Source organism: Galendromus occidentalis, unplaced genomic scaffold (assembly GCF_000255335.2).
Source record: "Galendromus occidentalis unplaced genomic scaffold, Mocc_1.1 scf7180000076742, whole genome shotgun sequence".
Taxonomy (NCBI): domain Eukaryota; kingdom Metazoa; phylum Arthropoda; class Arachnida; order Mesostigmata; family Phytoseiidae; genus Galendromus; species Galendromus occidentalis.
In genome coordinates, this window is record NW_003804731.1 from 71,880 (window position 1) to 77,231 (window position 5,352).

A 5,352-nucleotide genomic window follows, 5' to 3' on the forward strand; every position below is an offset into this window, starting at 1 on the left:
CTTATGTATGTCATTAGCTATAACCTCCAGAGCAGCATAATTTGCCTCCCCTGTGAATGATGCGGCACGAGTTAGAGGAGTCTCCGCGTCGTGCAGTGCTTGAAGGAATTTCGGGGAGTATCTTTCTGCCGCCTGTGAAATCCCACGAACGGACTCTGGGCCATACGAGGGCTGCCCTGGACTCACAGCGTTTGATATCAGGGAGAACAGTTCTCCCTCCTTCTGGAAAAGCTTGAGAGACGTTTCTTCGCACCAATTCACCCAAACATCTAGCTTTTCGCTCGGGATCGACGCGGTATTTCGGTAGTAGATTCAGGAACAGTCTGTATAGCTTCTCGGACATTGGTGAGTCGCACTGATACCCCCTCCGATCTTCGAAGAACTCTCGGAGGTCTCAAATCACAAAGTCGAACTCGCGCACCGCCGCTCCAGATGATGAGGGCGTCGCCATGTTTGTTTACAATTATTTTTGAAACTTCGCCGCGGGTGGAGATGAGCTATTGCGCTGATCTTGCCCAGACGGGATTTGAGAAAAGTTGTGCTGATCCGCGTCCCAGGGGCTCATCGTGATCGTTTCAGCCGATTATCGCTTGATTCCCACAAGTCGGGAGTGTAGGGAGAGTGTTCCCTATGAATGTGGAGTATGCCTTCCATGACATTCGTCCTATAGGAATAGTGAAGTGGGAGAAATACCGTTCCTGCCCGAGGTTCGAACTCTGCGTGAGGAGTCCACAGCAATATGGGGGTATGAGCAAGGGAGCGTTGCTCGAGCCAGAGGACTCCCCGAGAGCTCCGGCCTCTGGCCGGGGAGTCTCTGAATTCCCAGTTTGCCGACGAGCGTACGCATATATAAGCATTACCAAAGCTGAAGCTATGCGGATCGCAATGACGGTAAGAACATCTCTTGGAACGAAGAGCACACCGGCGTCTAGCTCGACCTCCGAGGCGGATTTTCATGATACGACTTCGGTCAATTCCATCGTTGTTGACCGATATGTGGGTAGGTAGTTGGCGTCGCTTCAGCACAACCTGGGTTTCTTTCCGTCGGTTTCTTCTCTGCTTCATTTTTCCGTATGCTTCCTCGTTCGCACCTCCGCGACTCAATGTTCCGTATGGCAGCTTTATTTGTCTCGTACAACAGGCACACATTCTTGATGACCGACGAATCTCATGCACTCACGGGCATCGCGAATACCACGTCCCAGGGCTTCAACTTAGGAAAGGTAGCATTTCTGCGAAACAGAGCATCGTCCGAGGAAGACTCCTTGGAGTTTTTATCATTCCTGCTCAGCACGTCCTCACAACAATTTCGGCTTGACTCATATCGGGAAAAGGAACAATAAACGTAAGAGTTATCCTAAGGCTGATGCGGACGGCGCTTGCGCGAATCTTTCAATCTTCGCGCTCGTCACGAATGTCAAGACTCCCGAATTCTTCGACAGGGATACGGGGGAAAACAAGAGAGAAAGATATGGCAGAAGATCAAGTCTCGGATAAATCATCCATCGAATCTTCGGTAAAGCCTGAACTCAAATTTTCTTCGAGATCACGCCGTTCGTTGAAATTATGAAAATTCCTCGATACCATCCTCTCGCTAGTGAAATACTAGCTCGAGTTCAGAAACAAGCTCTCGCTCGTGACGGTAGAGGGAGGCAGTATGGCATCTCGTCACTGGTGCTCCTCTGTTTGCTTTTTTGTTTGTTCGTCCCTCCATACGCTTTATTGATATTCGTTCCTCTCAATATGTATTCCGGCTCTTAAATACGCGTCCTCTCTGTTTGCATGCTTATTGACCTATTGACTTTGGGCAATCTTCCGTCCCGTAGCCTCGTAAATAAAAGATTGATGACTTGATCAGCTCTGAGCTGAGAGATTGGTTCTCAATCCCTTACATATCCGACTGGCCGTAGAGCATAGTAGAGAGCGAGCGGTAGTCGAGGTTGCCGGGAACGCCTGAAAACACAAGGAAACACCCTCAGAACTTCATTACAGAATCATAGAGACGCTTCCTGCGCCGAGCAGGGGGAACGTCGAGAGTCCACTTCCGAGGGGAAGCCGGGAATCAGGGGGAAGGTCGAACGTGACTGACCGGGGCATGGCTTCATCCTGCGAATGCAATACCCAGCCTGGTCGGTTGGAAGTTCTCGTCTGAGCTCAACGACGGGCAACAATCTCGCTGCCCTGGAGTTTCGATGGCGGAGTGATGCCGGTGGCGGCCGCGACAGCGTTGTCGCGACGCTTCAACGTGCACGAGGCGCGACATTTGTACTCGCGGCAAGCAGCCAAGGACTTCAGGGAAGTTTTCCAGGAAAGAATTCTAGATCGGCGGAAGATTCTCGCGTTGAAATTGAGGAAAAAGTCTGGGGTCCGAGACTTCTCGGAGGGCTGCCAACGTGTCGCATAGACCCTCTTCGAGGAGCCGAAACTTGCCCGGGGAAAACAACACGAGCAGAGTCCGCAAATTCTTGTCGAAACACGCGTATAAAAGGGCGAGAGCCACCTCACACCTACGTCGCCGCAGCTCTCGCAAGAGAGTCGCGGTGACACATGACACCGTGCAGTATAATCGAAACTGTCTTCCAGGGCCCGCTTCTATCTGCTCTCCGCGATAGTCGTTTGGTGCTGTCTTCAGAGCCGATCGTATTTACAAAGCATGAATCGGGGTATGCGGCGGCCATCCTCCTTTTTAATTTTCGTCCACTTTTTCCCGATTTCCGTTGCCATTTTTCCTCGCTCGCTCTCGACGTCTTCCGCTCCGCTTGCCGGCGAGATCACTCTCCTGTGTCCTCCTTCCAGGACCAGGGAGGCTCCGTCGAATCGATTTGACGGTTTGCGAATCGATATCTCTCATAGTACATAGTTTACTATGCTCACAGACGTCGCCCCAGAAGGGGGAACAGATGAGAGCCCTCGATTACCAGTGTCGAACCTATCCGCGAATCATTTTCGGATAGCTCGACGAAGCAAACCTACACCGTACATCCCTGCCGGATGAATCGTAAGATGACTGCGGAAATTTTCGGGTATCCGCTCGTCCCGAAGCTGGACGGAAAAATCAAACGGGGGGTGGCCGCCGCATCCCCCGATCCATGCTTTGTGAATACGATCAGCTCTGAAGACAACAGCAAAATACTATCGAGGAGAGCAGATAGTAGCGGCCCTTTACTGTTGCTGGGAGACCGTCGAAAGTTGCTCGAGGATATGTCACCGCAACTCTCTTGCGAGAACTGCGGCGACGCCGACGTGGGTATTAGGGGGCTCTCGCGGTTCCATGCAGCCAGGGGTTTCGAGGGCGAGCTTCTATAACGCGGCCCCGTCCGCGCTGTTTGAGACTGGCTTCAGCCACGGCGGCGTTTCGTTTTCTAGCTGTTGCTGGATCACGTACCTTGATTCGAAGCGTCGGATCTAGACTCGCGGTCGCGAAATCAGAGTTCTATAGGTCTGCCTCGCGGGTAAGGTGGAATCAGAGCTCCTGTATTAATACGAGAAGTACATGTCATGAAAATGTCTGGGCGAGCTCGAAGTCAGAGTCCGCCGATCAGGTTCTCATCTGGGTCGAGGGCGACACCTAGTGGAAGACTCGAAAATCACGACCTACTGTTCATTAATTCGACGTCAGCAGGACTCGATGCCTTCGAGAGATTTCAATAGTGAGGTGGGACCAGACCTCTCTTGTCAGGCGTTCGAAAACTCGGTCGTCCCCTCGATGATGTCGCTCACTGCTGTCGTTGTTTTGGCGTGGAAGATCTCTTATCGGAGTTCAGCTGAATATTCTGGGAATCCTTTGCAGATGATTTCATATTGCTTCGCTCCCCTCGGCACATTCGTCCTCCTATTGATGATTTTCTCGGAACATGGGGGGGTGAGAGAACTTGGGGGGGGGGCGGAGCTTCTTGGAGGAGGATGCTTGATTCACTAGATTGGCGGAAGATTATCGCATTGAAATTACGCAAACAGTCTAAGACTTATTAGGAAGTGTCTGTGACTTCATTAAGGCTGCCAACGTGTCGCTCAGACCCGCGTCGACGAGCCAAAACTTAGCTGGGAAAAAATAAGGGACGGGAACTTCTCGTATCACCCCTAAAGAATAAAAGCTCGAGCGCTCCGTTTGTGATCCGTTTTTCGGAGCTTTCTCCCCACCAATTTCCGCGCACATGTGCTTCGGCGCTTGCGGAATCATGACCCGGTGTGCAAGTCGATGTTTTCTTCCTCATCTTCTACTCTGCCCAGTGATTGTCGAAAAACCCTCCTTCTTGACCACGAAACTCGTGTGGTACTGAGGTTTTTTTTTTTTCGTCTGGTGCGCGCAGTGTCAATCAGCTCTCGACAAGGTGGAGTTGATCTTGCAATCGGGAAATCGAGAGCAACTCCCCCCCCTGCATAGGCCCCTGCTCATCGGGTACGACTTCACGGTTGAGTATCGCCAGACAACGAAGTTTGGGCAAGCGGATGAACTCTCGATACTCTCGAGACTGATCGCCGAACGGCTGATCGATAAAGACAGCGAAGATGTTGTCATCGGGTCTATTAAGGCAGATATCGATGCGATCCTTGATGATTGTACTCGGAATATTCCGATCACGAGAGAGAGCTTATCAAGTTCCAGATCTCGAATACGCCAAGGATTATAGAGTCGCAAGCAAGGCTACTTGGACTCCATGAATCGTTCTCTGAAGGAAAGGCTAAGTTCTATACGAAATCACCGTGGACGACTTCGTTTGGATTCGGCACGTGAATTTCGAGCCTTGACATAAAAGGAACGAAGTTCCAAGAAGTTCATTCCTCTCTCAGCCCACAGTGCCAGCGTGTCTGGTCGTCTTCCCCCGTTTCACAAGCACATCACTTGAAGCTTGATTACTCTGAGAGAGTATACATATTACCTGAAGGGCGACATTGGTTTCGAGTTTCGAGGAGATCCAGCCTCGCTTCGGACAATCCCACCCGAAGCATGGGCTTAACAGACTTGATGATAGAAAGTTCGTGGCAACGAAGTATCGTGTATCAGCCTCCCGAGGCACCGCTGGCTGAGAGAGAAATGAATTTTCTCTGAACTTTGCTCTTTTTATGTCAAGGCTCAAAACTTGATAATGGCCAGCTCACACTTCCTCCACCCATCTGGTACCGACCCGTTCTCGGAGCGGACGTTCAATAGAGCAGTGATTTGAGGTACCATCGCTCCGCATTGCTGGAGATGTTCATTCAAGATCCAGTCTGGTCAAGCCGCCTTGTGCCTCGGAACTCGGAAGCGAGCCGATCGTGGCAAAAACTTCTGCGACGGGCCACGGCGCGTCCAGAATCTCGGTTTCATCCAGGTTTTCCGTCTGACGTACCCATTCGACCTGCGGGATTTGT